We start from the raw sequence: 17,273 nt of genomic DNA, 5'->3' as shown, positions 1-17,273 counted from the left end.
CCCCCACCCCCCCCACCCCCCACCCCCGGTTTTTTGCTGCAGCCTGACTGAGGCAATTCAGTGTAAGAATGACTTGGAAATAAACCTACCTTTTTCCATCACTGAGGTCTAAAAAGACAATAGATAGCCTTGACTCTTAGCATAGAATAGAAGAGGTTAAAAAAAATTGCTCAGAATTTGGATAGTCCAGGTATGATGACTCTCACCTGAATCCCAGCAACTGAGGAGGCTGAGGCAGGAGGATGGCAAGTTCAAGGCCAACCTGGGCAACATAATGAGGGCTTGGGATATAGTTCAGTGGTAGAGGGCCCTTGGATTTAATCCCCAGTACCAAAACAAACAAAAAAGATAGATAAATGTGGAATTACAAGATAAGCCTCACACAGGTTCGAAACAAATTCTCAGAAACTCTTATTACCAAAAACTTTAAAAATCTGGAGTATTCCTTACTTATAGCACTCACATATGGCCACTCTAAAACAAATATACATTTAATCTAGAGCATCCCACTGTCATCTCAGACTTTACAGAGTTCCAAGAAATGAATTGCTCACAAGAAAAAAGAATAACAAAACACACAAGTAAAAAAAGGCACCATGTGTGATAAATAGCAGAAGCCAGAGTTACCAGGAATAGGTCTACACATATTTCAAACACAACCATAAAATTTAAATGTTTACTATTTTAAAAAATAAAGGATAATATTCAAAGTGTTTGCCAGACATAAAATATCACCAAAACATATCTAGCAATGGGTAGAAAGCATAACATATTATGACCAAATGAAGTTTATCCTAGTCATTAGACATTGACTTCACACTAGATTAGTTAATTCAATTTGCCACATTACAAGACTAAAGGAGAAAAATATATATGATAATCTCAGATGCAGAAAAAGCGTTTGATGGAATTTAACATCCATTCAGAATAAAAACTTATAGCTAACTAGGAATGAGAAGAATGTCCTTTGTCTAATTTAAAAATAAAAAATTCTTCCCTGTGCATTGGCACATGCTTGTAATTCCAGCTACTTATGAGAATTAAGCAGGAGTTCAAGGCCAGTCTGAAGAACACAGTGAGACCCCATCTCCAACAAATGGCACAACTGAACAAATGAAAAAACAACATTATGAAATATGATTGAAATTTAAATGGGTGTACAAAGAACTAAAAATATTCAAGACACTCTGTGAAGGACTAGAGAGCATGGGGGACTTGCCCAATAAGGTTTTTTAATTTGTTCTAATTAGTTATATGTGACAGCAGAATGCATTTCATTTCATTGTACACAAATGTAACATAACTTTTCATTTATCTGGTTGTACATGATGTGGAGTCTTACCATTTGTGCAATCATACAGGTACCTAGGGTTGCCCTATAAGATATTAAGACATTAAAAAGCTGTGCCATTTAGGATGTGTAGTATTGATGTTTGATAGACAAAAAGATCAATAGAACAGAAAAAAATCCCCCAACATAATATAAATAATACTAACATAATATAAATGTGACAGGACTGTTTTTCGGTTGATAGATTTTTCAAAAAGTGGGGCTGAATAAAGATTTCCATATGGGAAAAAAGTACATTGGATGTCTATCCTGACACTACATACAAAATAAAATTTTGGGAGAATTCAAGATAAAAGTCAGTGGGGTGGAGATGTAGTTCAGTGGTAGAGTGCTTGCCTAGCACATGTGAGGCACTGGGTTCAATCCTCAGCACCATATAAAAATAAAGTAAAGGCATATTTTTTAGTTGCATTGGGTCCATATACAACTAAAAATATATTTATTTAAAAAGAGATAAAAGTCAGAGGCAAAACTAAAGCCTTAAAAGATAATATAGACTTTCAACAGATGAAAGGATAAATAAAATGTGGTATATATACACAATGGACTATTACTTAGCCATAAAGAAGAATGAAATTATGGCATTTTCTAGTAAATGGATGGAACTGGAGACTCTCATGCTAAGTAAAATAAGCCAATCCCAAATAATCAAAGGCCAAATGTTCTCTCTGATATGTAGATGCTAACTCACAATAAAGTGAGAGGAGGCCAGGAAGGGGAGAAAGAAGTTCATTGGATTAGAGAAAGGGGAATGAATGGAAGTGGGGGATATGAATGAGAAAGACAGTAGAATGAATGAGGCATAACTTTCCTATGTTCATATATGAATACAAGGCCAGAGTAACTCCACACCATGTACAAACACAAGAATGGGAAGTTATACTCCATGTACGTATAATATGTCAAAATACATTCTACTGTCGTGTAAAACCAAAAAGAATAAATAAAAAAATTGTAAAGATAATATAGAAAAACATTTTCATGGCAATAAAATACTGAAAGACTTCTTAAAACACAAAAAGACAAACAGAAGAAAACATTGAAAATTTAAGATGCATTAAAATTATGATTTTCTAATCATCAAAATTACCATAAAAAGTGTAAAAAAAGTAAAAAAGTGTCTATCAAGTAAAGAAGATATTTGTAGCACATGTTAGGAAGGTCTAATATATAGAATACGTAAGAACTGCCACAGATCAGTGAAAAATGACAAAATGCTCAGTAGATAAATGGACAAGAGACTTCACAAAAGAAGAAACTTGCTGGGCAACAGGGTGCACGTAGACCTGTAATCTCAGGGGCTCAGGAAGCTGAGACAGAAGGATGGCAAGTTCAAAGCCAATCTCAGCAACATTGAGACACTAAGCAACTAGGTAAGCCCCTGTCTCTAAATAAAATACAAAATAGAGCTGGGGATGTGGCTTAGTGGTTGAGTACCCCTGAGCTCAATCCCTGGTAATCCACTTACCCACCCACCCAAAAAAGAAGAAACTCAAATAGCTCATAAATATATGAAAATATGCTCAACCTCATTTGTTATCAAGGGAATACCAGTATAATGAGATACCATTTCATACCCAGCAGATTGACAAAAATTTTAAAGTAAAGAATACCATGTGTTTATGAGCAAACCATTTGTATAGATGGGAACTCAGTTGTGCTGGTGGGAGTATAAACAGGCACAAAAACTTTGAAAACTACTCTGGCACTAACTCATAAAGATGAATAGAGGCATACTTTACAACCCACGCATTCCTCTCCTAAACATATTCCCCACTTATCTTCTCATATTCATCAGGAGGCATACAAGAGAACATCCATAGGAGCAACGTTATTAATTGCCCCTGTATTGGTCAAGATTCTCCAGAGAAACAGAACAAATTGTGTGTGTGTGTGTGTGTGTGTGTGTGTGTGTATTGAAAGGGATAAGGGATATATTTTAAGGAATTGGCTCTGGCAACTGTGAAGCCTTGGTGAGTCCTATATCGAATGGGCGAGGTCAGAAGACTGGAGACTGAAAAAACATGTTGCAGTTTAAGTCTAAAGGCAGTCTGCTTGTGAACCAGGAAGAACTAATATTGCAGATGAAGTCTGAAGGCATTCTGTTGGCAGAATTAGTATTCTGTCTTGCTCAGGGGAAGTCAGCTTTTTGTTTTATTAGGCCTTCAACTTGTTTGGATGAGGCTCTCATATACTATGGAGGGCAATCTGCTTTACTCAAAGTTCACCAATTTAAATGCAAATCTCAAACAACAACAACCTCATAGAAGCATCCAGAATAATGTTTGCCCAATTATCTGAACACCATGGTCCAGCCAAATTGACACGTAAAATTAAATATCACAGCCTCCAACTAGAAACAAATTGGATGGCTCTAAATGTCCATCTGTGTTAGACTGGATGAATAAATTGTGGCTTACACATAGAATGGAAATACTAAATTACTATTGTGATAAGCAGAATTCCAAGTTGGCCACCATGATCTCCGCCCTCATTGTTACACTGTATAATCCCTTCTCCTTGATGCAGGCAGAATCTGTAACTTCTTTCTCACTGGTGGAATATGGCTAAAATAATGGGATGTTATTCTTTTGATTAGGTTATATGGCAAAGGTAATGGGATATCACTCCCACAGTTATGCTTTTGTCTCTATATATGGGTAGGTATCTACATATATACACCTATGTTTATGTACATAAATTTAAGCAGACTCCTTTCCTGCTGAACTTGAAGAGCAAGTTGCCATGAATTCTAAAGCTCTGAGAAAATGAATTCTGCCAATAACCTGAATGAGCTTGGAAGCAGATCCTTTCCCAGTTTTGCTTTGGCTGATATCTTCATTAAAGACTGATATCCTAAGCAGAGGACCCAGTTATGTTATGAACTCTTGATCCATAAAAACTATGAGATAATAAATGTGGGACATTTTAAGTCATTACATTTGTTATTTTCTTTCTTTCTTTCTTTTTTTTTTTTACAAAGCATAGAAAACAAATACAACTGTACAGAAATAAAAATCAACAAACTAGAGCTATATGTATCGGATTCCACTTTCATAATGTTGGAAAACAGGTAAAACCCAAGCAACATGTAATTTAGGGAAGCATGCATAAATGGTAAAATTATAAAGAAAAGCAACGGAAAACATATCACAAAAGATAGGAGTGTGGGTTACTTTTAAAAGAGAGTACAGAACCCACACAGAAATTCTAAGATATTAACAATTTTCTATTTCAGAACTAAAGTTTACCTTATAATTGTTATTTAAATGCACTTTTAAATTAGTTTCTGAATATATATTACATATTTCACAATGAAGATAACATAATTAAAAGCAACTTAACTTATAAAATATACAAAGAGCAATCCTATATCATTACCAACTTCCTCTCCAATCCAGTGTCGTCCTTGTCCATATAGTGGAGTGACTTAAAATCAGACAGACCTAATTAAAATCTTTTTTTCCTCCAGTATTGGGGATTGAACTTACAGCCTCCCCCATGCTAGGAAAGCACTCTACCATTGAGCTACATCCTCAGGCTTTAAATTCAAATCTTAATGCGGTCACTTCCTCATTGTATGATCTTAATCATAATGCAAAGCTAGCAGACCAATATGGAGGATTTTATACTTTACAAATGAAAGGGGGTACAGTAAAACAGCAGTTGAAAAATACTGCCTTGTCTGATAAAAAATATAAAGCCAAAAATTATGAGTTCTAACTATACACATAAGTATTATGCATATATTTTTTATATTTAAATATAATAGTAATTATCAGTGTAGAGAAACTGATATGCATATGTCGTTGGTACATTTCAAATTGACAACAATCTTTTTTTTTTCTTTTGGTTGCAGAGATTGAACCCAGGGGTGCTTAGACACTGAACCATATTGGCAGCCTTTTTTATATTTTTTAAATTTTGAGATAGCGTCTCACTAAGTTGTGTAGGGCCTTGCTAAGGCTGGTTTTGAACTTGTGAACCTCCTGCCTTAGCCTCCCAATCCATTAGGTTTACAGACCTGTGCTACCATGCTTGGTGATACACTCTTTCAATGGTATAGTTTTAACTATATTGGAAATATGAAATGAGATATCAACACATTGTTCTTTTTTGACTCAGTATTCTACTTTGGGGAATTTAAAGATATTTAAGAAAATAATTTGGGAAAGCCAGAATCGGGCATTTGTGTAAAATAATGTTTAAGCAGAAATCTTTTTTAAGACAACATTTGACACAATTCAAAATCCTTTTTCTTCTCAAATTACCAAATTAGAGCAAATTAATAATGAAAATAGCATGATGCATATATACCTTTTGTTGACATAGGGATATATTAAACAGCATAATGAACAGCAACAACAAGAAATAAACATAAATTCGCATGGTATTTGTGTTATTAAAAATATCTGTAGTAGCATTGAAAATATCAGAGAAAGTTAATAAAAGTAGTTATGTTAGGATAATGTTCAATGAAGTGATGATGATTTTTTAAATAAGTAAGTGCATATTTAATCTGCAGGAATATATTAAATGATGGAATTTCAGGCAGTGTTACAGACAGATGGTAGAACTACTTGCATGTGGGGTGGGGTGGGTAGGGAAAAAGGGGGAGCTAGAATCTCACCACATGGAAAGTTTCTCTAATCAGAGAGTTTACTCTGGGTTGTGGAGGCTGTGGAGCTGAAAGAGAACCAAACAGAAGATTTCTCAAAGGGGGGAAATACTGAAAACACTATAATTAGAAAAATGTGATTATAAATTAATTTCCCTCTAGAATACAAGCTGCTTTCTTTTTATTCTTTGTTTCTTTTATTTTTTTTCAACAGCAATTGCAATCCAATGATTTAATTCAATATATGAGAGAGGATAACAGTTTTCTAGGGTGAGTCTGAGTCTTGAATGTCTTAGGCCAACAAATTTGTTTGATTTCAGCATTGAGAGATAAATGAAAAGCCTAAAAATGAAAGAACATTATCTTTCCTAGAATAATGTCCAGTTGTTTTGATGGCAGCAATATTAAGGTGATTCTATTCTGAGAGTCTTTGTTCTGTCCTAAGAGTTTTGTAGTACTACTGAAACCAAACAAGGAATGATCTATCATTTCAAATCAGGTCAGTATAAAAGAAAGCCATAGATGGGACTGGGCCCGGGTGGCACACGCCTGTAATCCCAGCGGCACAGAAGGCTGAAGCAGGAGGATCACAGGTTCAAAGCCAGCCTCAACAATTTAGCAAGGCTCTCAGGAACACAGTGAGACCCTGTCTCTAAATAAAATACACAAAAAGGATGTGGCTCAATCCCCAATACAAAAATAAATAAATAAATAAATAAAAGCCAAAGAGAAAGAGGAGAGGGCTGCAGAGCTATTGAAGCTTTCAGATTAGGCATATTTGAAATAAGAAAGAAGGTGACACCTCCCTGAAGGAACCATAAAGTACCAGAGCTCTGCTTTAAGAAAAACTGCCACACAGCTGAAAGAGTGTTGTATATTCAGGAACACTGTGACCTCGGCAAATCAATTCTCTATTCCAATTTCACCAGTTATAAAATAAAATGATAAATAACTCCTTCTCTTTCCTATCTCTCTACACCACCACCATTCACACAGCTGGGATATAGTGAGATCCTGACCAATAATTATTTTTTGCCCCAAACATGAAAGTTGTCCCTGCCAACAAATGGCTTAATACCATGTAATAAGGACTACTCTCTGCTTCTTATATTATGTGATCTACCCACTTTTTAAAAGAGATTTTGAAATCAGAAAGAATAATAAGCAGTGAATAAAACTTTTTACTTAATTTTCCATGTTATTAAATTGTAAGAAATTTTAAAATAATCAGTCTTTATCTTTAAACAGCTCATGGTACTTAAAAAAAGAAGAAGAAGAAGAAGAAGAAGAAGAAGAAGAAGAAGAAGAGAAGCCTATATCACGAGTTCTACAGTGTAATCTCCCTAATAAGATCACTTGATATGAAGTTGCTCAACTGTGCACATGACCTTTCAAATAGAATTCCATCTCTTAATGCCAGAACTGTCATTCAATATTCATTACTGGGGATCATGTTTCATATACATTAATTGAGAAGTCTACGTAATACCAATAAAATAGTTTTCTAAAAATCTATCTTATTTCCAGATCTATTTCTTAAAACTACAGTGTCAACAGAGCCCTTTAGAATTTAAAATTTAGATAATGTCACAAACTATTCAAAGGAACCAGCAAGACTTTCCAGCAGCTGTTCTTCCATTTTCCCTGGCAGCATCAGGTGGCAAGGACAGGCAGTAACCAAATCCGTTAAGTGTTAGGTGTGACTCGGAGACAGCATTATGACTGAAATAGTTGGGTCTGATGCTCTGAGGAATGACGAAAGAGGGGAGCCACATATCACGCTATGCATAGTACCCTACGATAAAGCTTCATTGCGTGTAGTTTCAAATTTTGTTGGAATAACAATGTGAAGGGAGGTAGAACCACTCAGGAAAAACAGCACAGGACTTGGGACAGATCTGGATTCAATTTCCAGCTCATCATTCAGCATCAACCCCTTCAAGCTTTGCTTACTCCTCTGTAACACAAAAAGATAAATGTCATCAACTCCACAGGGTGGTATGAAGATTAAAAAAGAGGTAAACACATTAACATAAGAATAGAGGCTCCGAATACAAAGGACTCAAAAAAACTGAACACTAAAAAAACAAATAACCCAATTAACAAATGGGCAAAAGAATTGAACAAAAAGCACTTCACAGAAGAAGAAATATGAATGGTCAAACAATATATTTAAAAAATGGAGATTAATGTTTTATCTGAAGTGCAGGAGAATAGCATGCTAAGTAAAATAAACCAATCCCCCAAAAACCAAAGGCTAACTGTTCTCCCTGATGTGTGAATGTAACCCACAAAAAGGGAGGGTTAGAGAGGGGCAGAGTAGAAGTCCATTAGATTAGATAAAGGGAAGGGAGGGGGAGGGGGAGGGGAATAGAAAACACAGTAGAATTAATTGGACATAACTTTCCTACCCTTGTGTATGAATACACAACCAGGGTAACTCCACATCATGTACAACCACAAGAATAGGATCCTAGTTAGAATAAGTTATATTCCATGTATGTACAATATGTCAAAATATGCTCTAACATCATGTGTATCTAAAAAGAATAAATTAAAAAAAGAAAAAGAAAGAACAAAAAAAATAGAGAGAGAGGCTAGAGAAATGTCAGTTTCCTTCCTTCCATGTGCCTGGGTCATGTTGACCTTTCTTATTAAATTTTCAGCTCCCTTTCAGTCATACAGCTTCCTTTAATTCTTTGCTACATAGTTAACGAGATACAGTTGATAACATTGAGTTTTGTATTGTTGATGGGAGGACTGGGTAGAGTTTCCCAGATGCTACTTGATACATTACCCAGGCATTCTGCAAGGTCATGGCCTGTGGCATTGTGCAGAGCCTATGATAAATAATCCAAATATATATATATATATATATATATATATATATATATATATATATATATATATATATATATATGGAGAGAGAGAGAGAGAGAGAGAGAGTGCTTGGTATTGAACCCAGGGGCCTTTAACCACTAAGCCACATTCCTAGCCCTTTCTTATATTTTATTTAGAGACCGGGTTTCGCTGAGTTGCTTAGGGCCTGGCTAATTTGCTGAGGCTGGCTTTGAACTTGTGATCCTCTTGACTCAGCCACATGAGCTGCTGAGATTACAGGCATGTGCTATCATGTCCAGCTCCACCAACATTTTTATGTCATCTTATATAAGTCTTTTTGTTTGTTATCCCCTGCTCTGGCATTTGAGCTTAATAAACTGAAGATAATTTCATCTGAATTTTGTAGAGAAAACAACAACAACAATAATAACAACAACAACAACAAAAAAAAAAAACCTTAGCAATTGCAAGCTGCATTAAATAGATTGCATAAGACTAGGCTTTTAATGTAACCTACTTTATAAGTGAGATGCTATGGATCAAGCAGGACACATAAACTCTGATGTGACCATCCCAAAATGACCATCTTTGGACCTATTCCATAATGAAACAGGAAGGCCAGACCTATTTATGAAAAACACTGTCTCCCTAGAATTCTCAGTGAGTACCATCTACAAGTTTCAGGGCACTTTGATTATGAGGATCTCTAAAGTGACAGACTGGAATATAAACACTGAGCTTGAAACTTTTCTTTCTAGTCTTTCTACAGAAAGAATAATAGGCTTCTGACAAAAATACACATAACTGCAATCAGATAAACTATTAGGGATTGAGGAGTCTAATATTGTTGGCCAAGCAACCAAGAAATTCCTTGAGGTTTAGGCAAAGAGCTAAAGATCAGATCCGAGTCCAGTGCAAGTGAACATGATCAAAATCTCTGAAATATGTCCAAAATGTGCTGAAAATTCTGTCTGAAATTCAGCTATTCTGTATCATTTAATTTGTTTTTCTTTTGTTAAATTAATTTATTATTTTTTATTAGCTATCAGCTATTTTATGATCCAATTCTAATAACATCTATTTATCTACTTTTCTTTCTGTTTGTCTAGCCTTGTATACAGGCCTAGAGATGTCCTGAATGATATTCACCTAGGGTTAGCAATAGCTATTTTCTTAATGATAAGAGGGGGTAATTTTTTGCTTTTATTTTTGAAAATTGCTTGAATTTTTTAAATATATATTTTTTAAAAAATCAGAGTTTTTTTTAAATAAAATAATTCAAAATAATTATTTTTTCACTTAGTCTCTGATGAAAAGTGACAAATATGGAATGAAAAGATACATTGTTTAGTCATTAAGTCTTATGAAAAAAAGATATAAATAGTGTAATTATTCAAGTGAACCAACAAAATTTATGATGAAATTTATCAAAGCCAGAAATATTCAAAGTAGTCAAGCAAAGAAAAATAAACATTAGACATAGTAAAATATAAAAAGATTTCCATTGTGTTAAGGCTCAATTAAACAATTAAATAAAACATTTGTTTTTAGCACCTGGTACCAGAGATGCCAAAGATAAAATCAACTTCATGAAGGTATAAACTAGATAAATGAGTCTGTTAAAAGAAGCTCTCACTTGGGGTTAGTGGTGCATGCCTGTTATCCAGCTACTCAGAAGGCTGAGACAGGAGGATCCAGGTTCAAGGACAGCCTGGGCAACTTACTAAGACACTGTCTCCATAGATAGATAGATAGATAGATAGATAGATAGATAGATAGATAGATAGATAGATAGATAGATATAGATATAGATAGATAGAGGTGGTAGAGTGTCAGGGGTGTAACTCAAAGGTAAAGTGTTTGCCTAGCATGTATGAGAGCTTCTGTTTAATCCTGAATACTGGTAAAATAAATAAATAAATGAATGAAAGTTTTCAGGAATCTGAGACTGGCTCGCTAGCTAGTCTTGATGGCACCCCCAAAGGGGTCACTATTAAGTATTTTTGAAGGATCATCTTAAAATCAAAGTTAGAAAGGTTACATTATATAAAACACTTGTCACTGATCATTAGAGTCAATCTTCAGTCAGGAAATGCAAATTTCTTCCCTGTGAATAGACATTATTCTGAAATCTTTGACTGCCTAGAGTTCCTGTTAATAACATAAAATTTCTCAGTAATAGAATTCCAAATACTACAATTTTAGCTAACACTCACCAAGACAGAATTTTACAAAATAGGTATGACACGAATGCTTGGACAAAGTGAATTAGAAGTAAAGCAATTATATATCCCTCATGGATGGGGGAAAGAAGTATTCCTTAAATCAAAAGTCAAATAGCTTTCTATGTTCTGGCATGGCTCCGGGCTATAAGAATTAGCAGCAACAGCAGACAAATTACCTTGTTGTCCAGTAAGACCAGAGTGAGGTCTTGAGCTTCTTATTACATTAGGGAAATTGTGATTCAAAAAAGAGCAGTCACCTGCTGGGAGAGTTACTATAAACAATAGCCTCCAGTCACCAAATGCAAAGTATACTTAGTTTCATGTTAAGATTACAAACTGCCACACAGAGAATACTCCTATCTTCCCGTGCAGAATAGAATTTGTGGCTTAAAATGAGACAATAGATAATAAATGACAGGAGGGATATTCACTTAGCAAGTTCACTGAGGTATCTATTTACAAATTGGCTGTAAGCTCAATTATTTATTTAAGACATACCTTGATTGCTTGAAATTGATAGAAGCACAGTGAACTCAGAAGGCATATCAGATGGAGACACTGATGACTTAGATCCACCATCTGTATTTCTTCAAATCGATAAGGGAAATCTGAAGTGTGGGTGACAAGGTGGAGAAACTAGAACTTTGGTACACTTCTAGGAGGAATGTAAATTGGTACAACTACTTAGGAAAACATATTGGCAGTATCTCCTAAAGCTGAACATACCCACACCCTATGGCCCAGAAATTCTACTTTTACTAGGTATGCAATAGAAATATACAATATATATATAGCAAAAGACATATCTGAGGATGTTCATGACATCACTTTTTGTAACAGTCCCCAAATATAAGCAATCCAAATGCCTACGAGCTGTAGAATGGAAAAATTTGTAGTATAATCCCACAAGGAAACATTATACAGCAATACGTCTGAACAACTACACCTCTATACAACGATGTGAATAAATTTCATAGTATTGATCAAAAGAGGCCAGACACAATGTATGAACCCATTCGTATAAATAACAAAAACAGGCAAAATTATTCTATGATCTTAGAAGCAACAGTGGGTTCCCTGGGGGTTAATATTTAAAAGGGATAGAAGGGAGGTTTCTAGGGGCTGTGGATATTCTGTTTCTTCCTTTGGGTGCAGGTTACATGTGTGTTCAGTTTGTGAAAATTCAATGAGCCGTACATTTATAATGTGTGTGTTATTCTGCTACATTTCAATAAAAAGTCAAGATAAAAATGTAATAAATATTTATTCTCGGTGACAAGTTTAAATTATCCTTACTTAATACTATGTCTATAGCTATGAATATAATCAGTATTTGATATTCAGGCAATCTTTGGTCTTTGACAAAAGTATAGATTAAAAATCCAAATACATATATACATGAAAAATGGGCATTTATTTCTAAAAGTGATGTGATCACAATGAAATGAAATTGCTTTTCTCCTTTGTCATAAGAATTCTGGTCTTTTCCATTTTCCACTTCTGGACTGAGCTGATAATCTCAAGAACAACCAAGTGTCAACAGTAGCCATCATAAAAAATAAGAACCTGAATGATGGAAACAGCATTTACTGAACATTTTGTTGTGAGATCAGAGATAAACCAAGAATTACAAGTGGATAATACAACCATACCCAGGAGGCACACTGTAAAAGAGTTTTCACCTGAAACATTGAGACTCACAGAGATTTGTCTTTAATGCAAATAATTCATTAAATAATGTAGATAATGCATTAAATAATGCAGATCATGTAAATTTATAAAGCAGTTCAGATGAAACACAATGGGGATTGGTAATGGACTATGGTAAACTAGTGAGCACCTAAGCTGTGGTTTTGAGTTTGAGTCCAGACTAGCTGTATCTATAACTGGGCAGAAATTCAAATTATCTGGCTCCCAACCCAGATCTACATAAAATCAGAAATTCTGGGGTTGCGCCCAGCAATCTGAATTTTAACAAGTCTTCTAGTTCTGACAAGCTTAATTCTGATGCACACTGAAGTATGGGAATCACTGATCTAGATGTCTACTAATTTTTTAAAAATTTTTTTTAATCATACAGGTTTTAAAAAATATCATCTGGCCAAATTTGACCTATTGGTTGCCAGATTGTCACTCTTAATGAAATACAAATGAAAAAAACAAAAAACTTTAATTTTTGCATAATTATAGCAATTCTGTATTTCCCTTTGCTAAGATGAAGATACTTTGTGGTGAAGTTGAGCCTAAGTTTTCTCCTCCCCAGGATTCAGACATATCTAGACATACCTGGTATCTGGTGAGATGATCCTTCTAGAATTCTAAGACAACTCATATGTAGCTTCCAGGAAAGAACTAATCCCAGTAGAAGAAAAGACCAAGGACAGAGTTTGCCTGAAGGTCTGCAGATAGGGCTGATCATGTCTGAGACCTCATGATATCTGCTACTAGGTTTGTTTCCAGCCCAACCTAGAAGAATAATTCATTCTTTCAACAGATAGCTTTTGAACACCCAATCTGGTCTGTCCCTGAGTTTTGCAATCCCAGTATGGTTGTACTATAAGACCTAGTAGAAGCTAAAGGAGATTCCCCCACCCGCCGCAAGTCTCCAAATATTGGTGCAAAGGGAGCAGCCTTGGCTCCAAGACCATCAACATTTCTGATGCACTCTGAGCCTTGGAGACCTTGCACATATCATCTGCAACAATGGTGGCAATGCCTTTTAAGCATGATGACATGGCCTGAAGGATTGGCAGCAGCTGCTTATATCAGAGAAGAAGACAGCATAGCCATCAAGAGACCTATTCTTAGGGTGCACGTGAGATGCCCCTGGGTACTCTTGGGCTGTGGTGCAGAGAATGAGAGCCCTCAGGACAGAGAGAGAAATACTATTTTAGAGCTGAGGTGACTTAGTGTAGCATGAGTTCCCATAGAAGAATGTGTTTTTTAAAAAAAAAAAAAAAAAACAGAAGAAGAAGAAAAACAAAGAGTACTTAAAATTGAGTTCTTAAAATCTTTGGCTGTGGCTTTTCCCCCCTCTTTTTCTCTTGGCAGCATGTGAAGAAACTACATGTTGCTTCTTGTGATAAAGTTAACATAATATGCCTGCAGTCAACATGGTAGACTTAAAGATTAAATCGCAAACATTTGGTTTCATTCTTTTTTTTTTTTAATAAGAAGTAGCAAGATTATTATTGGCTTTGGGACATGAAGTTTAAAAAAAAAATCACAGTGCACATTCCTGAGTTTTTTTTTTTTTCCCCTCTCCCAAAACATCACTATAAAATGAAACAACACTGCTGATGAGCTGTTCTTTGGCACCAGTAAGCAGCTTATTGCAAAGAAAAAAAAAAACTTTGGAAACAGCCACTCCTTTCCTGCCAGCATTTTGAGAGATTGATGCCCTTTTCCTTCGTTTCTGCAGTGCCTATAAGCTGTAGATTTTGTTATTTCCTGAAATCTTAAATTGAATTCTATTAAAAACATATTTGTTGTTCTAGATTTTAAAAACTGGGATTTTGAAGACCACAAATTTCTGTAAGACCTAAGGAATTCCCCTAAGTAACCAGAATTTTCCAGTCAAGAGGTTGCTACACTGCATTTAACTCAGCATTTTATGATACCTGATAAGCAAGGGGTGTGGTATGTCACTATTTCATCCAAACAGTAATGCCTTGCAATTTCTGATTTGCTGGTGGAGCCAAAATTTTTTCCTTGATGATTATTTATTTGAAACCAACTTTTTAAGCCCAAGCAAACAGGAAGTCAATTTACTGCGATACCTAACGTCTAGCCAACCCACAATATCCACAGTGGAATGTGAGTTTGGGAATGACAGTGATATCAAGATGTTGAGTATTACCCAGCCCTGGCCATGTCAGTTCTGCATGGGGCTGAGTTTCATTATTGGTAAATTGGAGGTGAGGCAAATTGGCCCAGAATTCTGCATTTCTTAATCCCTGGATTGTGAAGACTCTCTAGAAATTCTAATGATAGATTAAATATTCAAAAGAGAAAAATTCATTTAAAAATGTATACTATTTTTTCTTTTCTATTTTTGTGGTGCTGGGGATCGAGGCAAGCATTCTACCAACTGAGCTATATCCCTAGCTCAAAAAATTGATACTATAAAGTTCTTTTTTTATAAAGAGCTGGTGTAATTTTCTGTGTAACTTTGGATACCAGTGACCGCTGTTTTCACCAATCAAGAGATTGTTTCTGTATTAGTTGAGTAGAATTTTGCTTCCTGAAATACAAATTAATAACAGGACCATGAAACATATATTCAGTTCTGTTTTCAGAATATTTCTTTCAGACATGCCCCTTGTTCTGGCCCTTTCTCTCTCTTGGGCACTGTAATAGACTCCTAACTATTTTTCATACCTCTGGTCTCTTCCTTCAACTCCTTTTACACATGATTTTATGCTTGGACTTATCATTTTACTCTTCTTCAGTTATAGCTCTTTCACATTTCTTTCCTCCTAAAAAACTTTGATAGCTCTCTGTTGGTAATATGACCTATGAATTCTTATTCATGGCATGCAAGGCCCTGTTACTGTCCGCCCCAACATAGCTTCTCATCTTTGTGGCCCATTACTACTTTTAAACTTCCTGTTCTTCCTTCACATGCCCAGAAATATTCTCTATGCCTTTATCCCACTGGATCTTGCTCCCCGTTTCTGCCTGTTCAGATACTACCTCTCCTTAAAGTCTATGTCAGGATTCTGGGATCACCCATCACTTCCCCCAGCTTTTCTTGGTTTCTCAACCATAGACAACTTATCTTTTCCCTGAATTCCTGTGGCAACTTGTCCACATCTCTCTCATGGCAGTTACCACTTTCTACTCTATATTTTAGATATTTATGTTCATGTCTTATCTTACTAGATAATTAGAAGCAATATCATTGCAGATATGTATCCCTCAAGATACTGGCACAGAGTAGTTTCTCCACAAATATTTGTTCAACGAATAAATGATATTATAATTATCAAAGGAATTTGAACTTATCCAAATTCCTTCAATCAAATTTAAATAGTTCACAGGGCACATTTTAAAAAAATCGTTATTTAATTTATTTATACTCAGTGCTGAGAATCAAACCCAGTGCATCATACATGCTAGGTAAGCACTCTACTGAGCTACACCCCCAGCCCTCACAGGGCACTTTTTTAAAATCAGAAATTTCTCTATCATCTGTCTATCATCTATCTGTCTATCTATCTATCTATCTATCTATCACTTATCTCTCTGCCTATGTCTGAGTTCATTGAAGAAAACTATGACAGATACATACAATAACTTAAACTGCAAGTTTAGCATGTCATTGATATCTAGTTTCAAACATTGTATGGTAGTCAGGTTTCAACTGTGGTTTGGGTTCATGGGTTTGTGTGCTGTGATGTTCAAATGTTTGTGAAATCTGATGCAATCCTGTGAGAAAGATCAACACCAGCTCTGTAAATGGAGCATACATGTTTTTGTCCAGAAAAGTGAAAAATGCACTTGAGACATTGCCTCTTATGGAGCATTGAGAAAAATCATAACTGTCTTTATTTATTTTTTGGCAAAGAATAGACATTCTATGAAATATGTACAGTTTGAACCAGCAATGGCTGGTTTAAGATAGGGTTTATTTTTTTATATACATGTACATATACACATATATGTAATATACATATGAATTTAGACATATATCAATAATTACATAAGTAAAACAAAGTGTTTATATCTATATCTAAAACTATTTTATTCATTCCTATACCTTTTGTGATGTTTGACCAGCTTCTGCCCTTTGTGCTGTGTATGAAAGCCCATAGCTGCTATGCTCCAGTGAAATAATGCCTTTCATTTCTATCTTGGCTTATAGTTTTGAATTAATTTCACCTCCATCAACTCATTTGATTCTTATGTTTTATTTCTAAACATACATACTTTTATTTTATACCTATTTATAATTGTTTATCCACCATGAAAACAAACCCCCAACAATTCCACTTATAACTGTGCTGGATTTCTCTAGGATGCCTTGGTGACCCTTTATTTATTTCACTTGCTTCCTTCTTCTAATGTATTTCACTCGCATTCCCAGTTCTCATGACTTACATGTCTGTAAGTTTCTGCTTTCTGAATCTTTATTTTCAGGATGATGTTTTACTACTCATCTTTCTCCCTTCCTCTGAATAAGACCCATAAGCTTTTTCTTTGACACTATAATTCTTTTCACTCTTTCTCCTAAGCT

General features: G+C 35.2%; 1 protein-coding gene across 13 annotated transcripts in view; it reads left to right on the top strand.

Moving 5' to 3' along the window:
• Nucleotides 1–17,273, top strand: part of Wdpcp (WD repeat containing planar cell polarity effector) — a 521,998-nt gene that overhangs the window by 47,992 nt on the left and 456,733 nt on the right. For 4 of the 13 annotated variants that reach the window (XM_071601625.1, XM_071601629.1, XM_071601627.1 and 1 more), the window contains one exon: nucleotides 6,184–6,239. The exons of the other annotated variants lie outside the window; for them this stretch is intronic. The gene's annotated coding sequence lies outside the window, so the exon portion shown is untranslated. The remainder of the gene's footprint in view (nucleotides 1–6,183; nucleotides 6,240–17,273) is intronic. 13 annotated transcript variants of the gene reach the window in all.

The sequence above is a fragment of the Marmota flaviventris genome, chromosome 14 (assembly GCF_047511675.1).
Source record: "Marmota flaviventris isolate mMarFla1 chromosome 14, mMarFla1.hap1, whole genome shotgun sequence".
Lineage (NCBI taxonomy): Eukaryota > Metazoa > Chordata > Mammalia > Rodentia > Sciuridae > Marmota > Marmota flaviventris.
This window is presented reverse-complemented; position numbering and strand designations above follow the sequence as displayed.